The sequence below is a fragment of the Balaenoptera borealis genome (genome assembly GCF_965194805.1).
Source record: "Balaenoptera borealis genome assembly, chromosome: 2".
Taxonomy (NCBI): Eukaryota; Metazoa; Chordata; class Mammalia; order Artiodactyla; family Balaenopteridae; genus Balaenoptera; species Balaenoptera borealis.
Window position 1 is genome coordinate 72,830,559 of NC_138867.1, and position 10,603 is coordinate 72,841,161.

Below are 10,603 nucleotides of genomic sequence, written 5' to 3' on the forward strand. Positions count from 1 at the left end.
TCGGGGTACCTCGTTTCTAGTTGCGTATATCGTTCTGGGGAAAAAAAAAGAGTCTTCATGCCAACTTTTATTGCAAAAACTGAAGCTAATTTGGGACTCTGAAGAAAGGTTCTGATAGATAAGATTGATGGTTTTTACTGAGAAAGCAAAAAGGAGATAGCTCCTTCACTAACATAAAAAGAGGCAGATGAGACTAGAAGGCAAGAAAGCTAGATAGCAATTACTCATTCATCAAAAACTAACATGTACACATGTTTTTCCTTCTTTTTTCCCCATTCTCATATTCATTGTGTTCTTTTACATTCCTTGGCCTGAGACCCAGAACGTCAGTCTTTCTTTTATCAGCCACAAGAGAAAGAGAATGGGAGTAGAGTGGAAACATGTGTGTTCAGTGAGGATTCCTGATTGTAGAATGAAAATGATGTAGGAGGTAATTTTTCGCTAGTCCTAGTAATAACCCAGGAAGGGCAGTACAAGTAGATTCTCTGTGTGTCCTACGTAGGTGAGTGGTAGGAGTGAGAGTTCAGGTAAGGCAGATGTCCACTGGATCATTATGCTTGAATATAATGGTAATTGTTTGAATCAGAGTATTTATTACAGATATCACTGGATCATATAACCACAGTGGCAATTAGGAGTATTTTACATTTAAGAGGAGATAGATTAAGACAAATAGGAAGGCGGTTAAAAGCAACGAAAAAAGTACAGAAAAATACTTAGTAGTAGCAAAATAAAAAGAAATCACAGAGGTGTTTCCCAGTTGTTATATTCACACTTTTCTAATACTTCATGGCTTTATTTCTTTCTTTAGACCAGAATCTTGTGAGTATCCCAGTTATACCACATTCTGGAAATAGAAAGAAAGCAAGCCTCCCTCTCTCCCAACCTCCCTCCCACACTTTCAATATTCTGTGAATTTGACCCATTTATCACCTGGAAGTATGGTTTCTTATTGAGAAACTTAAAGGATCTTATGTAAGCAAACTGCAGTCAGCACAGGGAAGCCCTCACATTATCTGTCTCATTCTACCTTTAATTTGGGAAAGGTAACCTTTGAAAATCAGGTGTCCACTGCTAAAATAAGACCTGCAGCCAAGCGCAGGGCTCCAGCCCCTAATGTGTCTCTTGTCAGTGGAGGAGGGCACCATAACCTCTCTCTTAGGGGAATAACAGACCAGGTTTAGTAGAATGTGAGGTTTGGGGGGTGACTCTCAGGAATATCAGGGTTGTCCTAGGGACAAAGTAACCTCATTTTGACATGGCCAATGTAACATTTCAGAATATTGGAAAAGAACTTATTTTCTTCCAAAATTTTGGCCCAACTAAGTATTATTATGCCTTTCTGTGGTTAAAAACAAGTCATTGTCTTTCCCAATTTCATGTTAGTTGTGTTTAACATCCCTTAAATTCTTCATCTTGGGAGGGGAGAAGAGAGTGTTTTTGGCTAGTCAACCTGACAATAAAGTTCATGGGACTGTCATTGGGAAATTCAATTACGGAAAATAGGCAATTGTGGCCAAAGAAAAATCTTGAGGCAACTGAAAACGTTATTGGTATTCCTTTTTGGAAATGAAACTTTCTGTTTTCAAATGAAGAGACAGAAAACAGACTACCAAATTGAAAATTGGAATTATAAGTATAATTGAATAGATGGTTTCCTAAATTTTCAAAAAATCGATGATCTGTCATAATTTTAACAATTTTACCTAAGTATCCTTTTTCGTATTTTCTTTACTACAGAGATGACTTCGTGTTTCTAAATCTGTTTAAAAATAGATTTTCTAATTATAAACATACTCTCACTCATACCATTTAGAACTTACATACACTAGAGCAGTAAATCATGTAAATAGCAAATACTTTAGTATGGTTTCTCATCCAACAGTGGTTTATAATGAGGTACTAGTAGATGATGAGTGTGGTTACACAATAGTCTCAAAGTTTTTGGAAATGAAAAGAAAATTATTGAGGAATTTCTTCTTTTCTTCCTCACAAATCAGTGGTGTTTCACCCATACTAAAAAAACTCTCCTTGTTTGACAATTTATCAACTCATTTCTCATGGTGGAGCAGATTGGCCAGTCAGTTTAACATATCCTGGCTTCATAAAGATGTTCCTGGATGGACAGTGCTCTAAACAGACAATGCATACACATGGTAGATACTTCATAAAGACATACTAAGAATTGAAAACTCAGTGTTCAAGATTCTAGTTACTTTGGTGGATCCTTTTGGAGAACTTTGTTGGAATGATTCTTGAAGTAGCTTCAGGCAGGGTTACACTTAAATTTTTGGTTTAAGGAGCAACAATAGTGCATTGTTTTCATGGTACATTGGGAAAAAAATTCTGTGTTGTTACCACTGCCGTTCGAACACACTGGATTTTTAAAAGGATTTCTCCATTTGCTACCCTTTAAGAGTTAGTCTGCTGTTTGGGTAGTATTTACCAGATATGCAGACAGTCTTCCCAGGTGAAGCTGTATGAGAAAATCACAGTGATACTGCTTGAAAGAGTTATGTGCACTCCCAAATCTTTACTTCTTCCCCTCCCACTCAAGCCCTCAACCTATTTCAGTTTCTGGCTCTACCGCTTACTGGCTGTGTGACCTTAGACAAATTGTCACTTCTTTGTGCCTCCATTTTCTCATCTTGAAAAGAGCATAATAATAGTACCTACCCTATAATGTTGTTATGATGATCGAATGAGTGTCTGTACGTATGTGAAGACACACATACCTACATATATATGTATATACACATATAGGTATTTGTGTATACACTAATAACGATAGTCCATCTTCTGTGTCACCCAGTGGCCTGTACAAGGAGAATGGACACCTCTTAGTCTTTGTATTGCTTGACTTCTCAGCCATAGTGGACACTGTTGAGTCTCTTTCTGAAATTCTCCCTACTCTTATTTTCATCAGGTTTTCTCTGTCATCTCTTCCACAGTTCTTTTTGACTGCTCCTCTTCCTCTTATTCCTTAAATAGTAGACTTTATCAGAGCTCAGCCTTTGACACTTTGCTCTTCTCACTCCATCCAGTCCCCTTGGCTAATCTCATTTAGTTTCAGAATTTGAATCACTGTTGTAAAATCTATAAGCTGATGACTTCCAGATTTCTATTTATAGCCTAGACCTCACAACTGAGCATCAGACCTCTATATATGCTGGTCTGCTAGGCATTCCCTATCTGATGGCCCAAATGTACTCATGCCCAACACATTCGAAATTGTCCGCTTCCCTGTCCCACACCCCCCACTCCCATTAAATGGTACCACCATTTACCTAGTTTCTCATCAAACTGCGGTTTATATTTGTTTCTTCCATTCCTCTCCCTGACTCACCCACATGCAGTATGAATCCTGTATATTCTTCATCTTAAATATTTCCTTAATCTCATTTTATCCTAACTGTCCCTACTCTAATCGCCTCTTGCCTGATCTATTACAACAACCTTACAGTTGGTCTCCCCACCTCTAGTCCTGTCTTCGATTCTCTACATAGAAGATAAAAGATGGTTCTACAAAGCAAATCTAATTATGTTCTTCCCTAGCTTAAAAATATTCAGTCTTCTTGACGCAGCGTATAAGGCCCTGTGTGAACTGATCTTTGCTTATCTCTCCAATTTCCCCATCTGCACAGAATCCCTGCTTTCCTACCTCTGGCATTTTGCACATGCTGTTTCCTCTGGCTAAAACACTTCCCTGATTTCCCCACCCTTCTCTGGCTCAGTTGACAATTATACTTTAGGTCTCAGCTTAGACTTCACTTCCTCTAGGAAGCCTTCCCAGGCATTGATTCCTCCAAGTCATCTCTCTTGACATTTCTCATGACCCCTTTAGTTTTTCCTTCATAAAATGTGTTATGTCGCTTTGCAATTGTCCACTTACCTCTTTGTCCTTATTAGACTTAAATTCAAACAGAGAAAAGTTCATGTCTGTATTTTTCAAGGTTAGATCCTCTGCATCTAGCTTAATGTTGATTATTTAGAATGTACAGGATAAAAATATTTTATATGAGCGCATATATTGCTTTGGCCAAAAAGTTTGTTCAGGTTTTTCCATACCATCTTATGGAAAAACCCGAATGAACTTTTTGGCCAACCCAATATATTAGGCTATGACTTTCAAACAAGAATAACTGAGAAATGGGCCAAAGCTCATAATTTGCTTTTTTTTTTTATCCAAGGAAATACAGAATTTTATTAAAACATCAGTACAAATAAACTGAGGGTACTCTACTAGGAGTAAGATTTTAAAGCACAGAATTATGTGGCCTTGGGGTGATGTCCCATTTAATGACATACAACATAACTTAATCCTGGTGTCATTCTCAGCACAAATATCTAGGCATTGGGAAGCAACCCAAGTCTTGTCTGGCCACAGTTATGCATGTTGTGTTTTATTCAGCAAATTTATTTTAGTAAACATAGGTCTAAAGACTTCACATCATTATAGTTTGAAAAGGAGAGTTTTTCTCAGTTCTCTGTGCCTTTTTTCATATTAATTTTTTGGTACGTTATGGCTGAACTTTTTTCAGCCTGTATTTTAAAATACCTGTTCATCCTTTTTTTCTACTGCTTCATGAGATGAACTCATTTATATGATAAACTCCCAATTCCATAATATTTCATTTCCATTTAGAGCAAGCGTTCTCAGATGACATAGCTTTGAACTAGTGATACCATTGTTCTGTTTGGTTGGTTTACCATTTTAGTTTAATTCTCAGTACCCCCGTTTCTAACCACTAACTAATGTAGAACAGCATCTTCACTTGAGCATTTTAAAAGATACTTAATTCAGAGACCCCTCTACCTAGCTATTTGTTTTATCTTCCCCTTCTATCAAACTAAGTTATTAAAGGAGATGGACTATTTTTAACATGGTAAATATTTTGAAGCGAACTACTTAAAAACAGTTACAGGGTAAATTCGCCCCCCCCACACATACTTTTATGGATTGTTTCACCTTCAAAGCTTTCTATTTAATCTTAAAAGCATTTTTTGGTCAAATTTTTGTCCAAATTTTTAAATGGGAAATATAGAATTTGGTCATTTTTTTGGTGGACATTTTACACAATCTCAGAAGAAATTTTAAGGTTATGGACATAAATATGTATATAATCCCTGATTTCTTGGTTATATATATATGTATATATATATTTTGTTTAATTTATGCATATAATATATACACACATCTACATACACAGAAATACACTCTGTATTAATATTTTTGTCTGTACTATATTTATGGTATATATACTATGCATACATTATATGATGAATATTTGTACTGTATGTATCATATAAACTATAAATACTATGTTTATATGTGCATATATATAGTATAGTCCTAAATAATTGATAAATACTTGTTGATGTTTTAATATTCTGAATTAAAGAGTGTAGTTAGTTCCTTTAGGAAAATTGGCAATAAAAATAGTGTCTGAAAAAAGAACATTAATTATCATTTGAATTATGCTTTAGGAAAAAACCAAGCCATTATGTTCAGTAAATAAACAGAAACAGTATAATATATATTAAAATTGCCTTCAGATAAGGGAAAACATGTACCTTGAAAAGACATTGAATTGTAAGTAGTCTCCATCCTTATCTTCTTATCATGCTGCCAAAATATGCTTCCTAAGTCACACAATACTACTTGATAGTTCTTGGACATCACACATTTTTGTAGCTCAGTAGCTTTGTAAATGATGGTTTTGTTACCTGGTGAGATCCTGCTTCTATCCCAAGGTTTTCCTCAAATTTCCTTTGTTCTGTGAAGTGATAACCTTTGGCTCCCATAACACTTTGCACATATCTCTATTATTACCACACTGTGTCACTTTCCTAGTTTTCTATCTTCCCCATTAGGCCCAATGTACTTTTAGGCATTATTGGCAGAGAACTTGAGCAAAAATATCTGAAACTCTGACAAATACATATTGGCTGTAAGTTATGAAAAAAATACATCAGTATCAATGAATATTAAAATGCCTGTAAAATAATCACAAGCAAATGTAACTCAGCTCATATGCAGCTCTATTTAATGTGAGATGTGAGTGTATTTTAATGTTTTATATGATGTCAGGTGAATCTAGAAAACTGAGTGACTAGAGCCTGATAAGGTCTGAAGTTGGCTCTGTGACCCCACTACATTTTGACAGCAAGAATTGTGTTTTACTCACTTTTATAGTTCCAAAGGTCAATGGCAGTGACTGGGATATAGCATGTATGTAAATATGGTGATGAAATTCCTGGAAGTTATAAATAATCTGTAAGTATTACCTAGCTGAATAAAAGTCTGTATTAAATAAATATAACCCAAGAGGCAGTATATCATAGTGGTTAAGAGTGTGACTTTGAAGACCTGGATTTGAGATGCACTTCTGTCTCTTATTGGAGGGGTGACTCAGGGTGTCATGTATCTCCCTAAACATTAATTCTCTCCTCCATCAAAGGGTAATAGTAGTAACTATCTCTTAGGATTGTCATGAGGATTAAATGAGATAATACATGTTGAACACTTAGAATGGCATGGCATGAGGAAAGGTTCCAATAAAATTTGACTTATTGTTATTATTATTACTGTAAACTAAGCAGAGGTAGCTTTAACGTAAATGACTACATCTATAATATTTAAATCTTGAAATAGCTTTCAGTCTTAGCCAAATTTAAGGAGAGTAGAGATAAAAGAGGTCACAGTGTACAACTTTCTCTAAATTCTCAGTTCTTAGAAGCAACAGATTGTAAAAAAAAAAAAAAAAATGCTGGAATAAGTCAGATTTTTAGGCTCTATGTAAATTTTAAAAAAGTGATGGTGATAAAAGCTTTCTTATTCTCAAGATAACATGCATGAAAACAATTTGTGATTCAGGATAGCAATACGGATATGTCTTTAAGCCAACTAACTCTTTGTGACACATTGTCCTTGCTTTCTAAAGTAGGCCTCATCTCACTTTTAATGTGTGAAAGGAGAGATTATTCAACACAGTGGTAGACACATTTTTGTTCTCAAGAACACTGCGATATCATTAATCTTCTGGCACGCCTGCAAAGGCGGGTTATGTGAATGCTAGTCTTTTGCAAGGCTATAAATAAAGTTTAAAGACAGAAAGAGACAGAAAGAAAAGATGTTTTCCTGAAGCCTCTATTGCCACAGTACGGACCACATTAAGGGTGCAATAACTTACCAGTAATAACACTTTTAAAATTCTCTTTATGGGTTTTCAACATCTATCTAGAAAAATCCAGCCTAAAAATAGAATCTGATCTTGTAACACAGCCTTCTCAAATTGGGTTATCCTAAACACTGTCCTCACAGAATAGTCACATATCATTATGTTAGAGCCATATTTCTGGGTATATCAATGCTTTATCATGTATATCACATGCTTAGTCCTCCTGGGGGATACTGCTACACACATTCATGTAATAGGGTGTGTGTGTGTGAATGAAATGTTTCCTCATAGATGGAAATGTTTCAGTAAAAATAATGGTTTTTGCCTCTTTGGCTTTTGAAATGTAAAGTAAAACAAAGAAAAATTTCCCTCATTTTTAATGTTAGGAATTTTATTCTACTTGATAGTCTAAATAGACCCAAGTTTCATAATTATCCATGTTTAAAAGTTGAGTCACATTTGTTTTTATTTGAAAGTACTCTCAGTAATAATGTTTGCATGCTAAATGATGATAGAGCATCATGGATTATTATTACACATAATATGAACTTAATTTTCCCATCAAACTGGAATAGGTAGTAGCATTTTTTGGTCCTAGCAAAGGCCTCTTTCTGATGGTTCTTAAAACTCCTACTGGCTTCATGAGAACATCAGGTAGAAATCAATTAACATGCCAAAGATTGTTGTTTAGAGCTGTTTTTATTCTAACCTGTAGAGCCAAAAAGAAAAAAACCTAATAAAAAACCCCACTTTGCTTGTACCCTGATTATCTCTTGCCATACACACTTGGAAGATTTCTTTTTCTTAATGTTTTGTAACTTGGGTCTTCCAAACAGTTTGTATGTAACAAACTAAAGACACACAGTTAGAACCTCTTTGCTATTCAGTTTTCAAGAGATATGTGTTGCTAATTAAGAATCAACATCTCTGGCAGTTTTTCAGGTTGAGTAAACCTTTAGATTCAGGGCAGCCAGCTGACTCTGCACACTCATAACTGGGCTTCTTGTGGCTCTTTGCTCAGCCCTCTGAATTTTAGAGGCCTCATCTGGGGACTGGTGCTGGGAGTCATTTCTCTACTGGTCTTTGCATGTGGTTCCACTCTCACAGAACTCACATCTGGGGAGCTCATTACATTCTGTAACAGATTAGTATGTTCCGTGTTCCAGGAAGTTGGAATTAGTCATCCAAGAAGCATATAAGTGGAGTGTCCATGCCATTTTCTCAGAGAGCTAGAAAACAGAACTGGATCTTCTCAAGACAGAAAATAGAATCCTCAGGAACCAGCATGGCCTTTGGGGACCAAGTCTCGAACATCATGAGGGCAATGATGTTGTTAACTATCTTCATTAAGGTTTCAAAACTCATTGCAAATTTGGATTTAGGGGATGGTAATCAAATATTTTTTTATCGAAGTATAGTTGACTTACAATATTGTGTTAGTTTCAGGTGTACAGCAAAGTGATTCAGTTTTATACATATATTTTTTCAGATTATTTTCCATTATATGTTATTATAAGATATTGAATGTACTTCCCTGTGCTATACAGTAAATCCTTGTTTCTTATCTATTTTATGTACAGTAGTTTGTATCTGTTAATCCCATACTCCTAATTTATCCCTCCCTTCCCCTTTTTCCCTTTGGTAATCATTAATTTGTTTTCTTTCTTTCTTTTTTTTTTTTTAAATTAATTTTTTATTGGAGTGTAGTTGCTTTACAATGTTGTGTTAGTTTCTACTGTGCAGCAAAACGAATCAGCTATGCATATACATATAGCCCCTCTTTTGGATTTCCTTCCCACTTAGGTCACCACAGTGCATTAAGTAGAGTTCCCTATGCTATATAGTATGTTTTCATTAGTTGTCTATTTTATACATAGTATCAATAGTGTATATGTGTCAATCCCAATCTCCCAGTTCCTCCCACCTCTCCCTCTTTCGCCCTTGGTATCCATACATTTGTTCTCTACGTCTGTGTCTCTTTTTCTGCTTTGCAAATGAGATCATCTATACCATTTTTCTAGATTCCACATATATGCGTTAATATATGATATTTGTTTTTCTCTTTCTGACTTACTTCACTTTGTATGACACTCTCTAGGTCCATCGATGTCTCTGCAAATGACCCAATTTCATTCCTTTTTATGGGTGAGAAATATTCCATTGTATGTATGTATCACTTCTCCTTTATCCATTCCTCTGTTGATGGACATTTAGGTTGCTTCCATGTCCTGGCTATTGTAAATAGTCCTGCGATGAAGCTTGGGGTGCATGTGTTTTTTGAATTATGGTTTTCTCAGGGTATATGCCCAGTAGTGGGATTGCTGGGTCATATGGTAGTTCTATTTTTAGTTTTTTAAGGAACCTCCATACTGTTTTCAATAGTGGCTGTATCAATTTACATTCCCACCAACAGTGCATGAGGGTTTCCTTTTATGCACACCCTCTCCAGCATTTATTGTTTGTAGATTTTTTGGTGATTGCCATTCTGACTGGTTTGAGGTGATGCCTCATTGCAGATTTTTAAAAATAAATTTATTTATTTATATTTTATTTTTGGCTGTGTTGGGTCTTCATTGCTGTGCACAGGCTTTCTCTAGTTGCAGCGAGTGGGGGGCTACTCTTCGTTGCGGTGCGCGGGCTTCTCACTGCGGTGGCATCTCATTGTGGAACATGTGCTCTAGGCATGCGGGCTTCAGTAGTTGCGACATGCAGGCTCAGTAGTTGTGGCTTGCAGGCTCTAGAGTTCAAGCTTAGTAATTGTGGCGCATGGGCTTAGTTGCTCCGCGGCATGTGGGATCTTCCTGGACCAGGGCTCGAACCCGTGTCCCGCAGGCGGATTCCTAACCACTGTGCCACCAGGGAAGTCTTCATTGTAGTTTTGATTTGCATTTCTGTAATAATTAGAGATGTTGAGCATCTTTTCATGTGTTTGTTGGCCATATGTGTGTCTCCTTTGGAGAAATGTCTATTTAGATCTTCCTCCCATTTTTTGATTGGGTTGTTTGTTCTTTTTGTTATTGAGCTGCATGAGCTGCTTGTATAGTTTGGAGGTTAATCCTTTGTCAGTTGCTTCCTTTGCAAATATTTTCTGCAATTCTGAGGGCTGCCTTTTCGTCTTCTTTATGGTTTCCTTTGCTGTGCAAAAACTTTTAAGTTTAATTAGGTCCCATTTGTTTATTTCTGTTTTTGTTTTCATTACTTTAGGTGGTGGGTCAAAAAAGATCTTGCTGCGATTTATGTCAAAGAGTGTTCTGCCTATGTTTTCCTCTAAGAGTTTTATAGTGTCTGGCCTTACATTTAGGTCTTTAATCCATTTTGAGTTTAGTTTTCTGTATTGTGTTAGGGAGTGTTCTAATTTCATTCTTTTACATGTAGTGGTTCAGTTTTCGCAGCACCACTTAATGAAGACTCTGTCTTTTCTC